General features: G+C 41.2%; 1 protein-coding gene and 1 long non-coding RNA gene across 4 annotated transcripts in view; one reads left to right on the top strand and one right to left on the bottom strand.

Annotated features, from left to right (window-relative positions):
• Positions 1-3,151: 3,151 nt before the first annotated feature.
• LOC126428332 (uncharacterized) lies at positions 3,152-21,858 on the bottom strand. 2 transcript variants are annotated; one of them, XR_007576822.1, is made up of 3 exons: positions 21,722-21,858; positions 15,073-15,365; positions 3,152-4,093 (listed from the first exon to the last, which is right to left on the bottom strand). It is a non-coding gene; the product is annotated as an uncharacterized LOC126428332 (long non-coding RNA). The 2 variants fall into 2 exon arrangements; XR_007576821.1 differs by lacking the exon at positions 21,722-21,858 and adding an exon at positions 15,446-17,950.
• A 50-nt stretch (positions 21,859-21,908) lies between these two features.
• Positions 21,909-26,913, top strand: part of LOC126428412 (F-box/LRR-repeat protein fbxl-1-like) — a 140,885-nt gene continuing 135,880 nt past the window's right edge. Inside the window, exon 1 of one of the 2 annotated variants that reach the window (XM_050090335.1) lies at positions 21,909-21,925. The gene's annotated coding sequence lies outside the window, so the exon portion shown is untranslated. Of the gene's footprint in view, positions 21,926-23,436; positions 23,490-26,913 lie in introns of those variants that run through there. The other variant, XM_050090334.1, reaches the window with a different exon arrangement.

The raw sequence follows: 26,913 nt of genomic DNA on the forward strand, positions 1-26,913 counted from the left end.
ACAATAGCAGAAACAACCAGTCACTGCCTAGTTGTTGCCAGGTGAACACTTATAAGAGATAGTTATCGGATTTGGCCGTGAGGGCAAAATGACAGAAAAAGTGGGACAACATTATTGCATCAAATTTGTTTTAAGCTAGGCAATTCTCAGGTCGATAGAATCGACAAGATTTGAGAAGTGTTTGGGGACGAAGTGACGGGTACCACATATATAAAGGAGTGGCACGACCACTTCAAAGATGGCCACGCATCAGTGAAGAGTGAAGCACATTCAGGTAGGTCTTCACCATCCAGAGAGCTGATAACGTAAGGACACTGGTGATGCAGGGTAGATTAAACACGAGCAGAGAACTTGCACACAAGGTTAAAATTAGTGTTGAACCCATTCATGCCATCTCAGGAGAATTTATGCCAAAGTTTCTAACAACTGAGCATAAGCAACTTCATTTGGAGATCAGACAGGACGTGCTGGATACTGTCCGTAGTAATCCGAACTTTTGTAACGCAGTAATCACTGGTGATGAGTCCTGAGTTTACATGTACAACGGAGAAACAAAGTTCCTCTCATTGCAATGGAAGTATCTGTCATCCCTGAGACCCAAAAGAGTGAGGCAGGTCCGCATCAATGTGTAAGTCATGCTGACCATCTTTCCTGACTCCAATGGTGCAGTCTGTCACAAGTACGCCCCAGAAGGTACTAATGTCAACGAGGAGTACGACCGAAAGGTTACCTGCATGAATCGGTGAGATACAAACAGCTGGACTCGCAGGCAGTGGGCACCCTTCACCGTGACAATATGCGTCCTCTCATCGTTCTCCATTAATTCGGAGTTTTTTTTTAAAACAAAAAAAGACTGTGGTTTGTCAGCTTCCTGTTCCCCTGACCTAGCACTGAGTGACTTCTGGCTTTTCCGTACACAGGAAAAGGCTCTGAAAGGGATCAGATTTCAGAACAGGGAAGACAATGTGCAGAATTCGACGGAGCAGTTGAACGCCCTACCGAAAGAGGCTTTCTGGTGATGCTTCCAGCAGTGGCAGCAGTGTTGGGAGAGGTGTGTAGAAGCTGATGGGCACTGCTTTGAAGCTGAAACTATTGTATCTGAATAAAGATTGATTTTGTAGCTAAAAGTCAGATACTTTTTGAATGGACCAAGCCTGAAAATGAGGACTACACATTTTAGAATATCTGTATAGTAGATATCTGTATAGTAGACAAAACACTAGGCTTGTTCCAAGTGTGCCAGGTGTTTACTTTGGAAGATAAAAGTACTAGATTAGTTACATCAGGAGTTATACCAAAAATGGAGCCTTTTGTGATTTGATTAATTACTACAACTGTGAAATGCACAGTTAAATATGACTATTGAAAGACATTCTTTGTTTATTTACATGGTACTTGTATAATGTATGTAACCTTGATGAAAAATTATTTATAAGACACTGTGTACAATTACTGTATGCACTTGATACATATTTGTCCTCCTTTGGTACAGATGGTCTGAGCACCACCAGAGTGTGACCAAAGAGGGTGCACGATGACCACCCCTGCCCCCTCCACTCCCCTATGATGGATTAACTACGAGGGCAGTTCAATAAGTAATGCAACACATTTTTTTTCTCGGCCAATTTTGGTTGAAAAAACCGGAAATTTCTTGTGTAATATTTTCAAACATTCCCGCTTCGTCTCGTATAGTTTCATTGACTTCCAACAGGTGGCAGCGCTGTACGGAGCTGTTAAAATGGCGTCTGTAACGGATGTGCGTTGCAAACAACGGGCAGTGATCGAGTTTCTTTTGGCGGAAAACCAGGGCATCTCAGATATTCATAGGCGCTTGCAGAATGTCTACGGTGATCTGGCAGTGGACAAAAGCATGGTGAGTCGTTGGGCAAAGCGTGTGTCATCATCGCCGCAAGGTCAAGCGAGACTGTCTGATCTCCCGCGTGCGGGCCGGCCGTGCACAGCTGTGACTCCTGCAATGGCGGAGCGTGCGAACACACTCGTTCGAGATGATCGACGGATCACCGTCGAACAACTCAGTGCTCAACTTGACATCTCTGTTGGTAGTGCTGTCACAATTGTTCACCAGTTGGGATATTCAAAGGTTTGTTCCCGCTGGGTCCCTCGTTGTCTAACCGAACACCATAAAGAGCAAAGGAGAACCATCTGTGCGGAATTGCTTGCTCGTCATGTGGCTGAGGGTGACAACTTCTTGTCAAAGATTGTTACAGGCGATGAAACATGGGTTCATCACTTCGAACCTGAAACAAAACGGCAATCAATGGAGTGGCGCCACACCCACTCCCCTACCGAGAAAAAGTTTAAAGCCATACCCTCAGCCGGTAAAGTCATGCTTACAGTCTTCTGGGACGCTGAAGAGGTTATTCTGTTCGATGTCCTTCCCCATGGTCAAACGATCAACTCTGAAGTGTATTGTGCTACTCTTCAGAAATTGAAGAAACGACTTCAGTGTGTTTGTAGGCACAAAAATCTGAACGAACTTCTCCTTCTTCATGACAACGCGAGACCTCACACAAGTCTTCGCACCCGAGAGGAGCTCACAAAACTTCAGTGGACTGTTCTTCCTCATGCACCCTACAGCCCCGATCTCGCACCGTCGGATTTCCATATGTTTGGCCCAATGAAGGACGCAATCCGTGGGAGGCACTATGCGGATGATGAAGAAGTTATTGATGCAGTACGACATTGGCCCCGACATCGACCAGTGGAATGGTACCGTGCAGGCATACAGGCCCTCATTTCAAGGTGGTGTAAGGCCGTAGCATTGAATGGAGATTACGTTGAAAAATAGTGTTGTGTAGCTAAAAGATTGGGGAATAACCTGGTGTATTTCAATACTGAATAAAACAACCCCTGTTTCAGAAAAAAAATGTGTTGCATTACTTATTGAACTGCCCTCGTACTGTGCTGGATCTCAGGTGCAGACGTAAATCCACTCTAATAGTAGGTGCAGGAGATCATAGCACATGGTGGATAGGTTACACAACATGTAAGGTGTCCTTACCCAGAAAACCCATACTTCTTTGAAATTTAGAAAAGTGTACAACAAACCCTAAGAAGATCCATGTATAATTAAGCAAAAAGGTTGATGGAAAGGTCGTCTCAATAACAGTTGATTCACCAACGTAAAACCTTTGCTAGGTATAAAACACCTTTTATTTGCCTTTTACAACAGAAAATGAGTTACTGCAGATTTATTCTAGCCCCCAACATCATAGGCATTCTGGCAGATGACTAAGTTAAATTTCAAAATAACTGAAAAAGTTATTTCTAGCCAGCTCTGAACCCAATGTGTATTGCTCCTAGGACTTGCCTGTGTCATGGGCATATTCCGTAAGATACACTACAAGCTTACAACAACATTTCATTGCCAATAACCTTCAATTATTACTAGTCACAAGTTTACACAGTCATTTAACATTCTTATTTAAAGATTTCTTATACAATTGGTTAAATATACATATAATGCATAATATAAACAAACACAGGCACAAAAGTTTTATAGCTGAGTAACTCTCTTAACCAGTTCATAGGTCTTGATATTACCAAATGCAATTCACTGAGATCACCAGGAAAGTTTATAATAAATGTTCTTCGATCATATGTTGACAAGTCACTTTCACACAGTACGTGGACTACACCACAGGATTAACAAATTAGAATAATAATTCTAAAGTTTGTACTGCTCAAAATGGAGATACCTTTAAATTTTCATATCTTCACGGCTGCTGATATGTCGGACACTTCCATTTTATGTAACTCACATTTTATTAGTGCTAAATGCCTAGCTGCAGTAAATGACAGTTCTGGGGTCAGATGAGGAACTCGAGTAACCAATGAAGTGGTCCACACTCCAGAGAATGGCATGTACTGTTCATAGAACTGTTCCTCTAATGATGGAAGTCTGCAGGCACCTACAGCGTACAGTCAGCCTCTACATTAACAAATCCCCACGACACTTGCCTGAGTAAGCGCACACCGTGAGGGGCCTGCGATCGCAGTGCCGCCGACAGTGGCTCGTCAGACAAGTCGGTCAGACTCGGACTGTAGAGCTGAGAGCTTTTTCGTGTAGCTTCTGAAAATAAAAACATTTAGTTTAGAGAGTGTACAGTGCCTTCAAACATGCAATTTGGTATAGTAGGAAAGGGAAGAGAAGGAAAAATAGTAGAAAAACATGGACAGGGAAAGATATGAAAAAGAAATGTGCCTGATAAACCAGATGTTAGCAGTGATTTTATGTCCTGTGCAAAATTTTAAGATTTACTAAGAGGGTATCAGTTCTTTCGGACATGTCCGAAAGAACAGATACCATCGGTGACCGTGCAGCTCATTAGAATGAAATTACAATGAAATGAACACCCTTAGCTGCTTACAGGCGTTGACATACATCAACGGGAACAGATGAAAATGTGTGCCCCGACGAATGTAGTGCGGGACAATACGTTGAGAATGTGGGTTTCGCGGGAGACGTGCCAGAGATAAATCCCTGCAGTCGCGCTATCCTCTGTGTCCTCGGTGACTCAGATGGATAGAGCATCTGCCATGTAAGCAGGAGATCCCGGGTTCAGGTCCCGGTCGGGGCACACATTTTCATCTGTCCAAGTTGACGTATGTCAATGCCTGTAAGCAGCTAAGGGTGTTCATTTCATTGTAATCTGGTTTAAGAATCGTCTAAGAAGGTTGTATATGTGCAAGAGACCTGGAGACAATGGCAAGTTTCAGATTGATTGTACAGGGTGATCCGTCTAAGATGTCATAAGAGTATTGCATTATATTTATTAAGTTAGTGAATAAATCTCCAAGCGATTTTCTGCAATGTACATGAAAATGGGGCGAGTTAACAGTGAAAGACCATGCTTTGTGAGGCAAGCTGTCAGCACCTAGTTCACAGTGCAAACAGCAGATGTCAGAAGCACAGTGTACAACCTACAGAGGTGACAACAGTCAACACACGCTGAGTGTGCTACCTTGTAAGTGAAAATGGTTGTTACACCGCAACAATGAAGTCAATGTGGCATGTGGCCTAAAAAATTTTCGAGTGTTGTAGAGACCCAGGGAGTTTTCAGGTGTCAGTGCAGTGTTATCAGCCCATTCTTTCTTGTGGAGGAGACTGTTTGTGCTCTCAATTACCTGGAAATAATTGACCAGTATGTCATTTATCAATTACAGAAAGATGGGATACTGGACATCGATGTCTATCAACAGGATGGTGTTCCAGCACACTTGGATGTCATTGTGTGAGGACAATTAAACCAGATATTCAGATATTCAACGATCGCCAGTGCGGGTTTGGTAGACCCCTCCCACAGCCTTTAATATTCCGGCCTAACATCAACATTATTTCCATAAAAACCGCAGAATCTGACTGACCTACAGAGTCATGTTACAGTAGCCTTTTATCAAATGACTCCAGGAATGCTGCACACCCCCGAGGCACAATATGTGCCCCATTTGCAGTGACCGACATGTTGAGAGCTAATGTGCTGTGTGACAAATTTCAGACACAAAGTCCAGCCTCCCCTCCACATGTATGTGCTGCTAATAAGCAACAAGTTTGCACACTTTCTTGTATATAGTGCTTTATTTTTCCAACATCTCAAATGTGTCACCTAACATAATGGTAAGACACAAGATTTTGGAACCACATTTATACTGTAAGACATTTCCAGGGACAGATGTGGGCTCTGACCACAATTTATTTTTTATGAACTGTAGATTAAAACTCAATAAATCACAAAATGATAGGAAACTATGGAGATGGAACCTGGATAAGTTGAAAGAACCGAAGATTACTGAGAGTTTCAAAGGGAGAATTAGGCAACCTTTGACTGAAACAGCAGAAAATGAATGGGTAGCTTTGACAGATGAAATAGTCAAGGCAGCAGGGGATCAAATAGGCAAACAATGAAGGGCTAATAGGATCCTTGGATAACACAGCAGACACTGAATTTAAATGATGAAAGGAGAAAACATAAAATGCAGCAAATGAACTGGGTGCAATGGAATACAGATGTCTAAAGAATGAGATTGACAGAAAGTGCTAAATGACTAAGCAGGAATGGCTAGAGGACAATGCAAGCCGTTATAAGCCTGCATAACTGAGGGAAAGATAGATGCCACCTACAGGAAAATTAAAGAGACCTTTGGCAAAAAGAGAAGCAGCTCTCTGAATATTGAGAGGTCAGAAGGAAAAGCAGTACTAAACAAAGAAAGGAAAGCTGAAAGGTGGAGCCAATATATAGATGAGTTCTACAAAGGAAATGAACTTGAATACAGTATTGTACAAAGGGAAGGGGATGCTGATGAAGATGGGGTGGGAGACATTATACTGCGGGAAGACTGACAGAGCACTGAAAGAACTAAGGCGAAACACGGCCCCTGGAGTAGACAACATTCTGTCAGAACCGCTGATAGCTTTGGGAGACCCAGCCACAACAAAACTATTCCATCTGGCATGCATGATGTGTGAGACAGGCGAAATACCCTCAGACTTCATGAAGAATGTAATAATTCCAATTGCGAATAAAGCAGGTGCTGACAGGTGTGGATGTTACCAAACTATCAGGCTACTAAGTCATAGTTGCAAAATACTAACAAAAATTATTTACAGAAGAATGGAAAACTGGTAGATGCCTACCTTGGGGAAAATCAATTTGATTTCCAGAAAAATGTAGGGACAGGCAAGGCAATACTGACCCTGTGACTTATCTTAAAAGACTGCATAAGGAAAGGCGAACTTACACTTATATGATTTGTGAACCTACAGAAAGTTTTTGACATTGCTGACTGGAATACACTCTTTTAAATTCTGAAAGAAGCAAGGGTAAAATACAGGAAGTGAAATGCTATTCAGAATTTCTACAGGAACCAAATGGCAGTTATAAGAGTCATGGAGCACAAAAGGGAACCACTGGTTGGGAAGGGAGTGAGACAGGGTTGTGGCCTATACCCTATCATTTGGACTGTATGATGAACATGCAGTACAGGAAACCAAAGAAAAATTTTCTGAACAAATTAAAGTTTCGGGAAAAGAAATAAAAATTTTGAGGTTTGGTGATAAGAACTTAAAAAAATAAAAATAAAATAAGGTGATTTACTGTTTAATTGTGATCTAGAAAAAACTGTAAGGATCTGAAATTCGGAGCTAAACAAATCACAAAATTGAACCAACGAATCTGAGAAGGAAAACAAATGGAATTAAGGTAAACTGCTTGGCTTTTGTGGATGATTTTTCAATACTTTCAGAAAACCTGACAAAAGCTGTTCTTCAGATAAACCTTCTGGAATAAATAGCAAACAGAACTGGTTTCAAAATTTCAGCTGGAAAAAAACAAAATTCATGACAAGTATAAAAAATGTGCCAAAATTCACAGCAAAACAAATAGGTAAAATAGAGCGAGTAAATAAATATACATATCTTGGGAGACTATTCAACAGAATGGACTACAAAAATCTGCAATAGATGTAAGGATTAACAAAATGGAAAGAGCATAGGGTTTGACCAAAAATATTTACAACAAGAAATGTATATCTAGAAAAACAAAACTAAAACCCCACACCACACTGGTTCGACCAGAATGTTTATATGGATCTTAATGCCTAAAAATGAACTATAAGATGGACAGATTAGAGGTTCTCAAAAGAAGGATTATTAGAAAAATAACAACTGCAGTAAAAACTGCAGATGGTTGGAATATAAGAAGTAATGAGGAGATCTACAAAAATATAAAGAAAATATATGAAGTAATGGCCACACAAAGATTAACCTTTTTTGGACACCTCTACCGAATGGATGGAAATAAACTAACAAAGCAAATACTGCTATATTTCTGAAAGAAGAAATCGACAATAGCATGGATTACAGTAGTAAGGAAAGATCTAGAAAGAAACAACATTAAAGAACCAGAAATAGCAGAAAGAAACTGTTTTAAAAATAAAATACTAAATTTGGGAGGCATTCAAAGCAGAAGAAATAAAATACGGGGAACAACATGGACAGAAGAAATGAAGAGACTTTATGGAGAGAAAATGAGGGAATACTGGAAAAATAGAAAATAACAAAGGAAGATGAGGAACTGAAGTTGTTAACATGATCCTAGTTGGTCAATACGATTAAAAAAAGTTTCAGGGGACAAAATAGCTATGGTCATAAGCGCCCATTTGTGACTTAGTGAAGGATAAAACAGGAATTGAAATCAGCATCAATGAGAGCGAAACTTAATGAGGAGGAAAACTAAAAAAAACAAGGAAATCTTAGAAAAGTGCTATTGAAGAGGGGGTTATTTTCCCCAAAAAGAGTTTCAAATGACCAATGCCATCTCACTCACACTTATAAAGTCAAGGACACGATCAGCAGAGCACGAGTCATCTGCTAAAATGGAAGATATATCGGGAAACAGCTGTAAACGGGCACAAAGCGGTTTAAAATAGGGGCACTGAAGTAACAGGTGTCTCACCATCCACGACTGAGAGCAGTGGGGACAAAGCAGAGGAGGAGCGCCACTTAAAAGATCTCAATGGCTAAAAAGACAATGCCCAATCCAGAGTCAAGTTAAAGTTACCTCCTCCCAACAACAGGGCCAGACGGAAGAGGTCAAAGCACAGGGAAGAGGTTTTATGACCCACAATTTATTATCCTGAAGTGCAGACCAATGAGTGTGCCATAAAAGAGTAACACAACAATATAAAATGCTCTGTAGACCAGCAAACGGAACCGTGCAAACGGCGGGCTGAGGAATACAGAGAGCAACCTTCGCCACTATATGGGCTGCCTCTTTCCACATATACCAACATGCCCTCGGATCCAGAGGAATGCCACAGAGATGCCCCCCAAGTGGAGCATATGGAGGCAGGCCTGAATCTGGTGGACCATAGGGTGGACAGGATAAAGAGCTTGGAGATTGAGAAGAGAGCTCAGCGAATACTAGCATATAATATACTGTATCCGCTGACGGCAACAGATGTATTGGACAGCACGGAGAACAGCAGTAAAAACTGAACACTGGTCAGGAAACTGAAATTTAATAGGGGTGTCGTCAATAATATAGGCTTTCCTGACGCCAAAGGTGGTCTTGGAGCCGTCAGTTAAATAAATGTGGCATCCTCAATTTGTGTGCATAGAGCAGCTAATGCCCAACGATAAACTAGGGGGAGGGGTACTATCCTTGGGAAGCTGACAGAGGTCACAGAGAAGGCATGTCCAGGGGTGGGGCCAAGGTGGCAGCGTACTCCTATTTGTCAGGAAGGCTTTAGGAAATTGGAAGGAAAGTGAATGTAGCAGTTGACGGAAGTGGACTCCTGGTGGCAGCAGAGAGGAAGGGTTGCCTGCATACCCTAAATTCAAGGAGGCATCGGGGGGGGGGGGGGGGGGGGGGGGGGGGGGAACACGGGTCAGATTAGCAGGCATGGAAGACAGATGACTATCAAAATGACTCAGACAGCTCACTGATCGGACAGCGGAGGTTCAGCAGTTTCAGCGTAAAGGCTCTCCATGGGGCTGGTGTAAAAAGCTCCAGATGCTAAATGCAATCCACGGTGGTGGACAGAGTCGAGACACTGAAGAATAGACGGCTGTGCAGAGGAGTAAACTATGCTTCCACGGTCCAATTTTGAGCACAGTAAGGCGCAGCATAGGCGGAGGAGGATCACTCTGTCCGTTGCCCAGGAGCAGAGCACAGAGGGTGTTGAGGGATTGCAGACAGCGAGCCGAAAGATATGAAATGTGGGAAGACCAGCACAGTTTTCTGTCAAACATAAGTCCCAAAAAATTGGCGACATCTGTGAATGGAAGGTCAACAGGGCCTAGATGTAAAGATGGCAGATAAAACTCCATACCACGCCAAAAATTTACACAGACAGTCTTACTGGGAGAAAATTGGAAACTGGTTTTGATGCTCTACGAATGGAGGCAATCGAGGCGTCCTTGATGATGTCATTCAAGAAGGCTGGTCTGTTGAGAGGTGTAGTAGACTGCAAAGTCATCGAGAAAGAGGAAGCCCGAGACATCGGAAAGTAGACAATCCATAATTGGATTTATGGTGATGGCAAACAGTACAACGCTTAACACGGAGCCCTGGGGCACCCCTTTTTCTTGAGAGAAAGTACGGGATAGAGTAGTGTTCACCTGCACCTCAAATGTGTGCTCTGTCATAAATTCACGGATGAAACGGAGTAGCCGACCTTGAAAGCCCCAAGAGAACAGCGTGCAGAGGATGCCTGTCCTCCAACAGGTGTCGTATGCCCTCTCCGTATCAAAAAATATAGCTATCGTTTGGTGTTTGCTGAGAAAATTGTTCATGATATAAGTGGACAGAGCAACAAGATGGTCAACTGTCGAACGATGCTTTCAGAAACCGCATCGGGCTGTTGTTAAAAGGTTTTGGGACCACAGCCACCAGCCTAAATGGCTATTTACCATATGCTCCAAAACCTTACAAACACTACTCGTGAAAGAGATTGGGCGATAGTTGGAGGGGAGATGTTTGTCCTTTCCAGGTTTCGGAACAGGTATGACAATAGCTTCCCGCTATTTTCTGGGAAAGGTACTGTCAACACAAAAGTTGATTATGAAGGCGAAGGAGGTTGCACAGACAAGGGTATAGTAGATGCAGCAACATGTGGACGTGGATACCATCTGCTCCCAGAGCAGAAGAGCGAGAGGAGGAGAATGCATGTCTGAGTTCCCGCATAGAAAGAACGGCATTATACCTTTCACGATATTGAGAGGAAAAAGCAAGAGGTCGCTGGTCGCTCTTCCGCAACCCATTTCTTCAGGAGAAAGGCTGGTGGGTAATTCAAAGAGCTCAAAATTTCAGCAAAGTGTTGACCCAATGACTTAGAGATTGCGACTGGGTACACTAAGGTATCCTGCATGACAATTAGCCCAGAAGTTGGGGGAAAACTGGAAGTGACGGATATCTGTCGGATTGACTCCAAACAATTGATGAGGGAGTGAAGGTATTAAATGAGCTGCTAAAGAAATTCCAGCTTGCCTTCTCGCAGTCGTATATGATGTGAAGGCATCGCGCACGTAACTGCTTATAGCAGATACAGTTGGCCAACGTAGGATGATGGCGGCAAACACGAAGAGCACGTCTCCACTCGCGTATCGCGTCATGGCACACCTCGTTCCACCGAAGAACTGGGGGGCACTGGGGCAAAGGGGAACTGCAAGGTATCGAACATTCTGTGGCTGTAAGAAAAACTTCTGTAACACGAGTGACCTGATAATCGATGATAGGAAATTGACGGTCATCAAATGTTGCTAGATAGGAGAAAAGCATCCAATCGGCTTAAGAAAACTTCCAGTGTCTTGGGCGCATAGATGGCAGTTGTGGCTGTAATCGAAGGACACATGGAAAATGGTCACTCGAGTATTTATTGGCAAGAGGGAACCATTCAAAGTGCCGAGCTAGCTGAACAGTACTGACCGAAAGGTCCAAATGAGTAGGTTGACATGGAGGCACACAAAAATGTAGGTTCCCCAGCGTTGAGGCAAACAACATCCACTTGGTGGAAGAGGTCAATCAACAGGGAGACTCTCGGACAAGGACGCAGAGGTCCACAAAGTAGGTGGTGGGGATTGAAGTCCCCAACCAGCAAATAGGGGGGCGGAAGCTGACGAAGAAGATGAGGGAGATCAGCTCTTGCCATTGGTGTGGACGATGGAATGTATACAGCACAAAGAGAGAAGGTGTATCCAGAAAGGGAAAGATGGACAGCAACAGTTTGGAAGAAACATGGAGAAGAGTCACGAGTCCTCCATATGCTGGAGTGCCATCAACAGAGGGGAGATCAAATCAGATTCACTTAAAATGAGGAAAAACAATGTGATCGCAGGGACGCAGCTTTGTTTCCTGATGACAGAAGATGACTGGCGAGTAGGATCGTAAGAGGATCGACAATTCATCCCAACTGGCTCGAATGCCACGGATATTCCAATGGATAATGGACATCGGGTGGACAGAAAAGGGAAGAATGTGACCAAGGTTGCCGTCAACTCAACGACTGCTCAGAGCCAGTGGCCGACAGCGTGGAACAGCATTCAGCCGAAGGCAGAAGATCCCGATCAACAGGTTGTTCGGCAGCAGCTGCTGCCACCAGCAATCGGCCGGTTGATCGGCCGCCAGCAGTGCGCCTGGGCCACACAGAAGACGGCCAATCGCGGTGGCCACCAGGTGGTGCTGTAGATGAGACACGCCGTGGCGGAGAAGGAGAGGAACTGGGTTTCTAATTAGCCTTCTTGGAAACAGGACGTTGAGATGAGGGAGGGATCGACGGTTGTGAAGTCGGGGTACGTAAAAAATCTTCACGAGTAGGCTCTTTTTTGGAAGTCTGGGTGTCTGATTTTGGGGCTTGTGATTTAGCAGAGCCCGATGAAGGGTGAGCCATAGAGTGGGGAGGTTGAAGGGGTGATCTTTGCACTGGCCGATCTGACGACCGTGGCACTAAAGGTGAGATCACAAGTCTGCGTGGCCGCCTCCTTTATTGGCCGAGGAGAGGCAAGGACAGTGCTGTATTTACCTGCGTGAGGCACAGTGGGCTTTCGACTGGCGAATAACTTTCGAGCAGCAAAGATCGACACCTTTTCCTTTACTCTGATTTCCTGAAATAACCGTTTGTCTTTGAAAATGGGGCAATCTATAGAGGAAGCAGCATGGTCGCCCATACAGTTGATGCAACAAGGGGATGGAGGTGGACAAGCACCCTCATGGGCATCCCTGCCACAGGTTACACGTTTGGCCATATTGGAACATGACTGGCTGGTGTGATTAAACCTCTGACACCGATAGCAATGCATAGGGTCGGGGATGGTAAACATGAACTGAAAATATCCTGCTTTAATGTTCAATGGAAGTTGAACTCTGTCAAACATCAAAAAGAGAGTGCGGATCGGCACCAATTCCTTCTCAACCCTTTTCGTGACTCATTGTACGGCCATTACTCCCTGATCAGACAGGTAATTTTTAATGTTCTCATTTGATAATCCGTTGTGTGATCTTGTATAAACCACACCACGTGATGAGCTTAAAGTACGGTGCGCTCCCGCCTGGATAGGGGAGGTGTGTAGCAGCGTAGTTTGAAGCAATTTATGTGCCTGGAGGGCACTATCTGCTTCTAGCAACAAAGTGCCATTTCGTATCCAGGAACATGACTTTACAGGACCTGCAATTGCATTGACACCTTTCTGAATAATGAAAGGGTCGACTGTCGAGAAGTCTCGACCTTCGTCAGACTGAGAAATGACTAGGAACTTTTGCACTGACAGAAGAATTGTCCGTGGCTGAGACTCGTCTAGCTTTCTCTTGTGGGCAGAAGTTTTAGAATTAGAAGAAACCATTGCAAAAGTATCCACCACGATTACTGGCGTCTCTGATGGCGTGCTCCTTCCTAGTGGGAGCCCTCTCTGAGGGCACTCCCGCCTTAGGTGATTGTGTACACCTCAGGCCACACCTCCCGAGAAACGGACGGAAGGACCGATCGGCACATTCGGAAAGTACCAACTCGGGTAACCGCCCCTCCTCGGGCCTGGCCTTTACCAGGGGGTACGTACGTGTCCTACTTGTCTATCTGGGGTGGGGAATTACCCGTTACCCCGTCACCGGCTACGCGTGGGTTGGTCTTCAGACAGGCACAGGGAGGAAAGAAAGAAAAGGAAAGTAGAGAAGAATTCTCAAGCGCTGCAGCTGAGAAGAAGGGAAAGAGAAGAATTGAGAAAAGAGAAGGGCAAAGTAAGGGCAGATATGTTACATTGTAGAGATAAAAGAAGAGAAATCACTTCATTCATTCACAAGTGTCCATCTCTGGATGTAGGCGCAAAACAGACTCCCAAAGAGAAGGAGAAGGGGAAGGGGAAGGGGAAGGGGAAGGGGAAGGGAAAAGGGGGGAGGGGGGGGAGGAGGAGGATCGGGGACAGGAAGGGATGTGGAAAGGGAAAGCACGCAGCCCAGAAAGGAAAGAGAGTTGCACGAGCTCGGGGTCACGTGCCCACCACGCACAAAAGAGTTGTGGACGACAAGAAATTTGTGGCACAGTGTAACGAAAGGAATGGATCAGTTGATAGGACACATCCAGAGGCATTGTGGCAAATACAATTTGTTAATGGAGGGAAGTGGGGGGGGGGGGGGGGGAGTAAAAATTGTACAGGTAGTGCATGTCACGAACACAGTAAGCAGGTTCAAATTGATGTAGCTGCAGTATTTATACATAGATTAAGAGGTCTGCACATGATTGGCTAGTATCAAACCAGCTACATCAAACCATCCTTTGGACTGAAGGCCACAAAGTATGCCTACATTTAAAATACAACATAATAAAGAGTCACAAAAAAAGAAATGAATGTAAGTCTCATGAAAGGGCACCAGGTAACAGATTTTTCATTACAGATTCAAGTGCATACAGTGGTTAAATAGCAAAAGAGGCAACCTACAACTTCAATGTTCTGCATCGTTTGGTAAAAGCAACCACCCAATTCTGAAGTTTTCCTCTGGCAAATGAAGAATGTAAATTTTAAGTGTGCATTGTATCTGACTTCTTTTACTCTTGGTCTTTAGAAGTGTGTTGCCTTGACAACACATTTATGTACAATTCTCCAATACTGTTATTTTCGCAGTTAAGAATGTCAACGGAGAGTGCGTGGAATAAAAATTAACATTCACTGGTAGCAAATATATCTCCCTTATAATGCAACAGGACTTTAATGTTAAAGGTTCAAGCAACTAACTGTGGCTCCTCGTTTGTGCATTTCAAACAAAACCGATAAGATAAAAACACAAATTACTTTTTGATACTGAGTAGCACATTAGCCATCTATTAAGAAACTACACCTCAATATAAATAGCTACACAATGTGGACAATCTGTATACAGTAGGCCTATATGGTTCTTTAATGTGTTGTTAGCACAGTTAAGTGCTCCTTAACAGCTCCATTGCTAAACAGAGATATACAATCTGCCAACAGCAGCATGCAACTCAAGAGCCTGAAGTATACTGTAAGTGCACTTTAGGCCAACAGTTCAAATGTAGGTAGCATTACACATTATATGAACTACTCACCATCATCCTCAATTTATGACTTCAACTTCAGTCACTGCACAAGCATCCATTTTCATTTTCACTCTTTTCCAACTTAACCTTTTTTGCGGTAACTTTCATCTGACATCTGTGATCCTGCCTCTTCAGCCTTTATTTCTTTCTGTTATTTGAAGATGTCTCCATTTTCCACAATTTTGTCTTGGAATCCACCAGTTTCTTACATTTCAGGGGAGGTAATGCTGACAGGCTCGGGTTTCTTTTCCGTCCTCTCAAAAGGTTCTTCTGCCATTCTGTTTACAGCTGTCGCTAAATGCCTTATCGTGCAAAAATACAAACAACGGTAACACCAAAAATTCTGAAAACCAGTTTACTTACATACACATCTCAACACTACCTTTGATGATGAAGCCCTTCACTATCTGTGTCAGTTCCAAACACTAACATTTAGTCCAGTCAATGAAGGAAAATTAGGGGAAAAGTCACGTAGTCACAAAGTTTTACACAGTTCTAGGATATATTGTCACAAACATTGTACTAAAAACCCTGACCTGTGGAGTGTGAGCATTGGTGTGGGGGTAGGTTTAAAGGTAATTTTTTATTTTTGTTCTTGAATGACTCAAAAACAACGGATCCTGGGGAAATTCTTCCCCAATACAAAATTAACCTGCATTCACTTCCCTGCCAAAAAAGGTTCTAGTCACTTTTTCTCTAGGACTAATAGTTTGCAGAGGATGAAAAAAATTGCAAATTACGGCACTAAAAATATTGTTCAAATGGTAAAAAATTAATGTACTTCCCTCCTTCCTAGGTAAGCAAACTGAAGGTTAAGCAGTTGATCCCCCTCGCTACGTCACAAGAAGCGACTACAGGGTACATCACAAAGTTCTCCGTCCACAATACGCCACACGAATCGCTGGTGACACAGCACGCAGATGTCCGCGGGGAGGGTTTATTTTGCACAAAATGAGTTAACACTACACAGAATGCAGATACAAGTTACTAACAACACTAATGCAGGGAATGTACATGAACTGGACGTATGTAAATCTCTGCACAATGTTCTACACTGCAAGAGGAGAAACTGATTCTTAGTGATCCGTTACGGGAAAGGCAGCTTCCCCCACCACAGGTGCTGCTCCCCAGCATTTCCTGTCCATTTGTATTATGCAAATGGACAGAATAGCTTCACTGAGCTCATGTTTACACAGTGGAGTTATTTTCAGTTTACTGGGTACTTATTTGCAGTTGTTGAGTGCACTACTCATATCATGTAAAAAAGTTCAACAGCTGGAACTGTCAATTGTCTACCACACTGAAGAGACTCTTCCAAATAGGACACACTGTCAATATGTACAGGACATCATAGATTTCATTGTCACAAGCTGGAATACTTTTCACAGCACGAGGGTTATCAAATGCATCACCCTGCCTCAGTTCTCCAAAAATACGATGAGGCTCAGAGGCTTAATCCACTGCAACAAAAGTAGATCACCAAGACTATAACAGTTGTTCAGATATTTCAACATAAGTCAGGCAATGCGTTACAGCAGATAACTGTTATAGACTTCAATATTAACAGTCACATTCCATCAGACATAGCCACACCTATCTCGGAAGATGTACTGTGGATGTGCGTTAAGTGGTTCCACTCGGTGCAGCCCACTCTGCAAATGCAGCAATTCATGAATTACGAATGGAAAATATTTATGCAGTCTACCTGTAACACAATGAATGGGAGAGAAGTGCAGTAACATTTTTAGTCATCCATTAATTCACCACCAAGTGCCTAAAACACAATTACACGGTTTTACAATACACAGCAGCAGGGTGCCACTTTTTACAGTCCAGTCCCTTTCCCACCAACACCACATAAGTAACTGACAACATAATAGCTCACTTAACACCTTCAAATAAATAGGCCTACTCCCTTTCCAAACAGGAAATAACTTCACTATATAAACACAAGTTCTGGTTATCACTGTTAGCATTCAACCGCGATTCTTATACATATATTTTAACAATGCGTTTCAAGAGACAATGCTCTCATCATCATATCTTGAAACGCGTTGTTAAAATATATGTATAAGAATCGCGGTTGAATGTTAACAGTGATAACCAGTATAACGAAAACTGCTACCTCGACTCCATAATGGATTATATTAAACACAAGTTCATCAAAGCTATTTTGTCTAGCAGCAAAAGATAAGTGGACACGAAACACAAGGCAGTTACAGCCTGTCTGTAAACAGAGAAGTGAGCAGTACTCACAATGGTGGAAGTGATCTTTCTTAGAAGAACACTACGTCTTCTGAACAGAACCATAAAGAACCAATTTCTCCTGTAGCAGTGTAGCACAGTATGCAGAGATTAAAGTAGATTCTGTTCACATTCATTACCTGTATTAGTGTTATTAGTACATTATATTCGCATTCCATGTAGTGTTAATGCACGTTGTGCAAACTAAACCCTCCTCGAGCGTGTCTGTGCACTGTGTCGGCAGTGATTCATATAATGCACTACAGAGGGGCCATATAAGTTTGTGATATACTCTGTAGTTGCTTCTTGTGACGCAGTGGACGAGATAGAGTGGAGAATCACCAGCTCCACCTTCAGATTTGCAGACCTATGGAGGTGGGAAGTGCACAAACACAGTGCAGTGAGCTACCTTCACTCACACTCTACTCCACACATCTCCCACAGCCCAGCCTGTTTCACCCCTGGAACACAATTTATCCATTAGTATGCCTCTACTGCACTTAGATATGGTACACAATTTAATAGTTGTTTTTAACCCGTTCCAAATTATTGGTCCAAGAGGAAGAAAAGTACAGACCCTTTTTGTAGGAAATTGAATGTAGTGTAATTTTGCACTGGAGAACAATTTTGCCAGAAGCCGAGGTTTTCGATTCGTTGGAGAAAAAATAACACACAGGTAATGAATATGAAGGAAGGTGATCCGGAAATCTAAAAGTATGTATCTAAAAAAAGGAAATTGACAAATCAAATAACAAAATGAAAACCATATGGAAATATGTTAAAAGCGAGACAGGGAAAAGCCTGTCTGCCAAAGAAGTGATTAGCTTAAGAACTGGGAGCCTTTCGGTGGATGCTCCCGAAATGGTGGCTAATATCTTTAACAATCATTTCCTAACAGTCACCAACCAAATGGGATGCCAGGGTTCTGTAAAGAATGCTACAGAATACTTGCATAACACCTTAACTAATAAAATAGATGAGAAGCATCTTCGAAAAACTACAGTGATAGAATTAGAAAAAATGATTGTCTTTAAAATGTAAAAATTCTGCTGGAGTTGACAACACTTCCAGCAAGTTACTGAAATATTGTTGTAAAGAAATAAGTACAGTCCTCTGCCATATTAGTAATACATCATTGGAAGAAGGTGTTTTTCCCGACAGGCTAAAATATGGGCTTATAAGACCAATTTATAAAAAGGGAGAAAAGACTGAGGCTACAAACTATCAACCAATTTCATTACTCTCAGTTTTCTCCAAGGTACTAGAGAAATTGATGCATAGCAGAATGGTTGAGCATCTTAGTAAATATAATATCCTCAGCAGTAGCCAGTTTGGCTTTTGGAAAGGGGTATCAACCGTGGATGCAATACATGCCTTTGTTGACAATGTTATGGAAGCCATAAATAATAATATGACGACGGTTGGAATATTTTGTGACCTGTCAAAAGCTTTTGACAGTTTAAGTCACCATATTCTCTTGAGTAAAGCCAAGACCCTAGGAATGGGTGGAACCGTAGGCACGTGGCTTGAATCCTATCTGTGTGGTAGAAAGCAGAAAGTAATCGTGGAAGGACTGCATGGTGGCCAGGTATCTTCAGAATGGGGCTCCATTACTGCAGGCTCAGCAAAAGCTGATGCAGTGCCTATAACGAACTGTAATGAATCGGCCTTCTCCTTTAATGTACGTATACGCCGATGGGCAGAGCGTACGCAGTACATTGATTATACCGACCCTTTTTTGGTAATCAATTGGTCCCGTGTACGATTTATTGAAAAATATTTTGAATCTTTCCAGGCGAAGAAGTGCGTTGCAAGGTCCTTAACCGAGTGCCACCTTATGTATAATGGCTGGGCGGGCCGCGTGGTCCGCTATGACACTATGATATAACAGACGAATTTAAGTTTTTTGCTAACAAGTATGATGCTGTCATTATTAACAAAATTGTAACCTATGTGTATCGAGTTAATGTAAGGGTGGAACGACTGACATTAGATGATAGAGCTAACAAAAAAATATTTGAAGATCAAGGGGCATTGGAGAAAGTTAGAATAGCCTGTACGAATAAATTGGGACCGTTTAGTTTGAAACCGGATAGGTCATCTGGAGTACCATGGAGGAAGTATGGTAGGCGTAATGCCTTTAAGTTTGTTACCTATTCCAAACCTGAATGTAGTGCTGAAATTGGAAAAGTGAAGTCATGGGTAGATTTAGAGAATCAGTGTAAGTGTAAGAATAAGTTATTTCAAGGCATTAATCCATTCTATATTGGTGTAGAAATTGCAGGAGACGAACCTGCGAAAAACGATGTGGTTCAATCTGAAGTCAAATATGTAACATATATTGTACGTAATAGAGTGTATATGACGTTTTGTAAACGGAAGGGAACGGTCACGTTCTAAATAAAGATTATTGTTACAGCTCATGTCTGCGTTGGAGTTTTTTTATTCAAATTGGGAGCACATCCGTAATTATCCTGACGACCTGCGCTTGGCCTTCCTGGTACCTACCAATCAACAGCGTATCGACGATCTTGCCTTAACATTTTATGGCAATAAGATTAACTATTCAGCGGCTGTAATTGTTCTTGAAGAACTTTGGTATTACAAACCAAATTTGCAAGAATTAATAGAACAGTTTAGAGAAGCCTATAGAGAATTTGCATTTATGCCAAATGGTATAAGGTGTGCTCAGCGTTATTTTGACTTCCGACAGGGCAGATACAGACCTCTGTGGTACACATATTAGAGCCTCATTAGAATTCACACAGTCCTTCTCAGACACACAGCCGTAGGCCATCCTGGGCCCACTGCTCGTTCTAATATTTATAAATAACTTAGCACTATGTACAGAATATGGGAAAATACTCATGTTTGCTGACGACACCATGTTATCAGTTAATAATCTCTCAGGGAATATGTCAAATGAGGCTGCAAATAAAGCTTTTGCAGATTTGACAAACTGGTTTGAAACCAGTGGCCTTACAGTCAACCTAAAAATGACAAATTACATTCACTTCTCTTCTAACACAAATGTTACTAATGAAATGAACCTAAAAATGGGTGAGCACGAGATTTTGAAGGTTGAGTCCTCCAAATTCTTGGGTCTGCATATAGATAGCAAAGTGGCACCACCATATTCAAGATCTGTGCAAAAGGCTAAGCTCAGCAACATTTGCCTTAAAAATAATTTCAGACACTAGGGAAATGAGCACAATAAAAACTGCATATTTTAGCTATTTTCACCAACTTATGGCCTATGGTATAATATTTTGGGAAAATCAACCAATAGCAAAAAAAATGTTCCATGCACAGAAGCGACCAATCAGAATTATGTGTGGAGTACACCCTAGGCATTCGTGCAGGGATCTGTTTAGAGCTCTACAAATCCTTACAACACCTGCCCAATATATTTTTTCCCTGATGTGCTTTGTTTCAAAAAATAGCATCTTATTCAAAATCATACCACAGTTATAACACCCAAAGAAAACTGGATATCCATTATGAGCTAAAAACGAAAAGCATGGTCCAGAAGGGGGTTTTATACAGTGGCACCAAGATTTTTAATGCCCTCCCACCGCTCATTAAAGAACTGGTTGGAAACATGCCAACGTTTAAAGAAAATCTGAAGCAGTTCCTTTTAGATGAGTCTTGTTACAGTATTGATGAATTTCTTAGCAAAATCTCTTGTTTGTGCTTAAAACTTACTGTGTGACCTTTACAATTGATTAATCATACTCCGTAAGTACAGTGTAACTTAATACAATACCCAAATTTATGTATGTCTGTATATGATGCCTGTATAACTTAAGAACAATACCCAAATTTATGTATGACTGTATATTCTTTCAGATGTCTTGTATCTTAACTAATATTAAGGGTATATGGTAAACTTCACAGTTTCTTTAATCTAATGATAAGATCAATGTATATGTGCACAAAACAATAATCTGTAAAAACCTTGACTCGTTCTATATCCAGGGATATGTTCCCATATGGATCTATGGAACACGAAATAAATAAATAAATCCACATCCACCCCAATGCTCACACCGCACCGGCCACGATTTTTTGTGTTCAACACACTCCCTCCTAGCACTGTGCAACAATATGTGAATGCAAGATTTTTTGCCTTCACTTTGCTTGTGGATGGCTTAACGACGGGCGACAGGTAAAGGAACGCGATGTCATCACTAGCCCTGTGCAGGAGGGGGAATAACTGCCAGTAAGCGGAAATAAAAATGAGTAGATTGGCTGATTCACTCTGCAGTACATGATTGATAGCTTTTCAGGTGAGAATACTTCCGAACATATTACTTCTTGTTACGCATGGTTAAGGTCAATATATGGTCTGTAACTAAATTTAAGAATTACTAATATATTTTATGTAAAGGGTATGTAACATGATAATGCTCACAATGGCAGTTATCCGCTGATATCAGATGTTACAAACTTCAGTGATAAGGCCTCATTTGTAATAATCGGCAAAGTCCGAAACTACCTTCTGCTAGAGTGAAAATTCATAAATTTCAAATGCTTTCAGCGTTATTGTCCTGACAACGGAGTGTGAGAAAACATTTGAATACTAGCATTGCCAACACGATAAATGAACACACATGATGTATGTACTATACGATAGTTCTACATAAATTGCTTAACAACTCATGTTTGAATACCGATTAATTGAATTATTGTGTGCGTAGTTGACATGCTTTACAGAACTTTTTTCAAAAAGAAAGGTTTGCAAAGCGGTGTTTCACTTTCTAAAGCCCAGTCCACACGTAACAATCTGTCTGCGCAAACATCGGTGCAGATGTCTGTACATGCAAAAGATCGCTGCAAATGTGGCGTGTTCACACGACACAAACCCCAATCTACTACTCGCCCGCCATCTGTCGGTGTAGAAAAGAAATATCAGTGGCAAGCGACTACGCTCCCCATAAACGTCAAAAATTTAATTCAGTTATTTTGAAATACAGAAATGGAGGAAGTTCTTTTGTGGTCTGTGTTCGCAACTTGTGTCGCAAAAAACATTCAGACCAACCGCAGGAAACAGAGAAAGCGGTAAAAATGGTGTAGACAGTGGCTGCTAAAGCGAAAGCAGTTTTCTCACGTAAATTTACTGCGAGAGCTGTAGGGCGAACCTAACGACTGGCGAAATTATTTGCGGATGGATGTCGAAACTTATAATTATCTCTTAAAGCTTGTAATGCCTCACATTATGAGAAAAAATACTTGTATGAGAAGGGCAATTTCTCCTCATGAACGGCTGGCGGTAACATTAAGATTCCTAGCAACAGGAAGGAGCTACAAGGATTTGGAATTTTCAACTGCAATATCGAAACAAGTGTTGAGTGAAATAATACCCAACACATGTGAAGCTATTTACGCTGTCCTGAAGAATGAGTTCATGAAGGCAAGTCAAGTAAATTAAGTCTGCCAAGTTAAAGATGATATTTTTGGTGTTGTAGACGTGTTTGAAACACAGTAGGCCTATATTATTAGAGATTATGTACCTACATGGCCAATGAACTATGGTTTACTTTGTTTCTGAGTAGGCATTTTCAGTTCGATACTGTGTAGAAGCAACCTGTTACAAACTTTTGTTACACGATACAAAGCTCCACTCTGAATTCTAGACAGAGTTCGCAACGATTTTTTTTTTTATTATTGTTACTGTTTCTCTGTTTGCCGAGGCGTCAACTGCCCGCAATTTTTCAATTAGAGCATTGTATGCTGCTGTCTTTTTGTGTCGGTCACTATATTCTTTACTTTTAATCTCACACAAACATGGGTGGTTTCTATATATTTCAATGAATTCGCTTACAAACTCTCGAGAACACTGACGAGTATCAGCCATTTTAATGCCCTGTGCGTACAAATACTGAGCAAACAGCTGTTTCGCGCCAGATTTGCGGCGATCTCCTGTCCACACGCTCCAACTTGTCTGCGCAGATGTGGTTTGAACCCACAGATTTGAGAGGTTTCGCTCAAACCTCCAACTCCAACTTCCAGGTTTGCACACACCTCAGGTTGGTGCAAATCTTCTGTACACACGCAACGATCTGTCTGCGCAGATGTGATGTGCGCAGACATTTGCGCAGACAGATCGTTGCGTGTGGACGGGCCTTAACTCTCGCTCTGTTTCTCCGATAATATTGTATATACTATTCGTTACTGTCAAGGTGTGTTTACTAACTACTAAGGCAACTCACAGTTGCGGGATGTGGTGTGCATAACAAATTATCTTGTACGTTATTTGTTGAACCTCGCTATTTCTGCAACTATAACAAATATAGTACTCGCTCAAATTGCGGTGCTGCTGATGTACTGAAAATGGTCAACAACATGTTCCTGTAACATGCATAACTTTGTAACTGTAATAACGAAAACGATTCTCGTAGCAGGAGATTATTTCTTCCTTACAAACAAAAATATTTGGGAAGTTTTAAATTTTTGAGTTTTTAAAGCGTGTTGCCAATCCTTGCACCACTTCGAAATCTTATTAAGATGTGACAGAACATGGGATTATTTTTCAGATAGTAGACCTATTTCATAATTATTTATTCACCCATGGATTATTTAGTACAATAGTATAGAACCTGTCGAAAACATAACAGAAACAATATACTCTACATAAGGCATTAACAAAATACGATACTGCATAAAGTCGGCCAGGACCTGATCAAAGGAAGCATCACAGCATTCATGTTAGCAACAAGGGGAAAGATGAAAAAACAAGTCAGTATGGCCCGATGAGAAACAAATCCCAATGTTTTGAATGTCAGTCCGGTACAATAAGGGTAATCATAAAATACATCGCGTATATTGTGACTGCAACAGCTACAAAAAGTGAATCAATGAACACGAAATGTTGAAAATAAAAACACCGTCGAAAAATTGAAAATAAATGACCAAATTATATGAAAGAATGACGTATTGTGTATTTTGCATTTTTCTGCAATCAATGATGTAGGTAAATCATTAAACTTCTATTCAAAACAATGCTCAAAAAATTGAGCACATTATGTAACACTGCTAAAAGATGTAATGCATGAACACTCGAAAACCTGCCATTATAATCATCACAATTAGGTTAGTACCATATCTCTCCTCAGCAGAGGTGTATTACACAGCATCTGAAACAGAAAACCAACAGCAGAAACATCCTTGCAAAGAAAAACACAATATAGATGGTATATCATTAACACGATCAAAAGAACCCAACAATGAATGAGGGCCTAGGAATCCTATACACTAACATATTCATTTACAATGTAGAAACACTTCTCAGCAAGAAATAATTTTAACTCTGATCTAAAAGCAGTTTCTGTCTCCAATCTCTTTATGTATGTTGGTAGGGCATTATGAAGAGTAGCACCCAAGTGGTTCACATATCTTTGAGTGTTCAGCCATGTGTATTGTGCAAGACTCTAACATTTTCAGGCTTGGGTGTGAAAAACAATATGGCATTTCATTGTCATGCCAGGTATGGCCCTTGCTCAGATATGAAGATGGTAAGAGCTATGTTTCAATGTTTCCAATTAGATGTTACTTGCACAAATAATTTCAATCCCTTCGATGTGAATATTTTCAAAGGGTCTATCTTAGGGCAAGTATTTCTGAAAGACAGAGATACCAAATAACGACAGACACAGTTGTAACAATCACTAGGAAAAGAACTGCAGCTTGGACAGCAGAAATGGTGGCTACCATAATAAATTTGGAATTTTACATTAAAATATAAGACACATGTTAGATATAAAAGATGTACTGCTCCTACCAGTACAGTAAAGATATTTCTACAGATGTGCTATGCATAACGAACACCATGTGAAACTCGCAGAGCATGAACAGAGGTCTCTAAATTGATAGTTTAGTTTGTTATCAACCTTTGCAGAACTTACATGATAAAGGAATTACCATAATATGATGTATTGTATATGCACAGCCCAATTTTACAAACTAATATAATAAATATAAAATTAACATTTTACAATCCATTAAAAAATGTGATACAGTGAACTAATGCATTGGTCTTCTAGATGCTTTCTGAATAAGTAAATAATGCTTCCAGAATGACATTTTCACTCTGCAGCGGAGTGTGCGCTGATATGAAACTCCCTCGCAGATTAAAACTGTGTGCCAGACCAAGACTCAAACCCGGGACCTTTGCCTTTCCGAGGCAAGTGCTCTACCCAATGAGCTACCCAAGCTTGTGGGTAGAACACTTGCCTCGGAAAGGCAAAGGTCCCGGGTTTGAGTCTTGGTCTGGCACACAGTTTTAATCTGCGAGGGAGTTTCAAGTAAATAATGGTTTGAAATGCATGCAGTACACTTTGAGAAACACATTTATCACACCATTTGAAATTAAAAGAGTATAAAAACAAAGTATAAAATTTACAATGAGAACAGAATGATTCATATGACAATGAAGAAGATACAAGTATTTGCCAGTAATTTAGGGTTAAACACATTTATTTAAAAGGCAATTTTTGAATTCACTTTTAAATTTTCTGTCATCTTCCATTCCCTTGATGCAAACTGGAGGAGCATTGTCTTTCTACAAGCAGATTCTTACTGATATGTGTATTGTAATTATGAAAATCAGAATTTGTATGTGAACTACTCATATGTGTTCTTGTAAACAGTACACTTTTGAATATGTAAAAACATGGTACTGTAGGTATTTTTAACTACTGGTTTCTCAATTTGGACCAGCAGTGTTTGTGGAGAGCTGCATGTAATAATTCAAATGGCTCTTTTCTGTAATTTAAAAATGTTTTACAGATGAGATTTTGTTACACCCCAGAACATTATTCCACAAGATACAATAGAATGGAAATGAGCAAAATATACCGATCTTACACACTCCGTGCTACAGACTGCACAAATTATTCTCAATGCAAAACTTCCAGAATGGAATTTTTGAGCTGTGTATATGACATGGTCTTTCCAGCTCAAGTAATTATCAATGCACATGCCCAAAAATTTTGTAGACATTACTTTCTCTGTCTCTTGGTCGCTCAATAATAAACAGAGGTCATCCTTCTCTTTTATTTCACTGTACTGTATGCAGATTGTTTTATTTAAATGAAATGTTAACTTGTTAGCATGAAACCACTGCTGCACACACTTCAGAACATTTTCAGCTGTAGTGGATAAGGATTGCCTATCATTACTTATAATTATGCTTGTATCATTATCAAATAGTATAATTTTGGTCGAAGTGTTGGGGCTTTTAATGTTATTTATATAGATCGAGAATAATAGGGGGCCAAGTGAACTGTTGGGGCTTTCAATGTCATCTGTATGGATCAAGAATGATAGGAGGCCAAGAACGCTACCCTGGACTCCTGCTTCCACTTTCTTAGCATGTGAGATGCACTTTATTTTGTGCCTGTTTTGAGATGAGAGGAGTTCCACAACCTGACTTCTGCCTGGAGACGGGATTAAATCAATTTCCTCCCAGTTCATCTGATGTGTGTTGTCTCCAGTTTGTCAAGGATAATTTGGTGGTTTACTTTATCAAAGGCCTTAGAAAGATGTAGGGTAATTCCTGCCACCCTTTTGTTATTGCCCAAATTTCTAACAAGTTAGTATCACTTT

This window comes from Schistocerca serialis, chromosome 12 (genome assembly GCF_023864345.2).
Source record: "Schistocerca serialis cubense isolate TAMUIC-IGC-003099 chromosome 12, iqSchSeri2.2, whole genome shotgun sequence".
Classification (NCBI taxonomy): Eukaryota; Metazoa; Arthropoda; class Insecta; order Orthoptera; family Acrididae; genus Schistocerca; species Schistocerca serialis.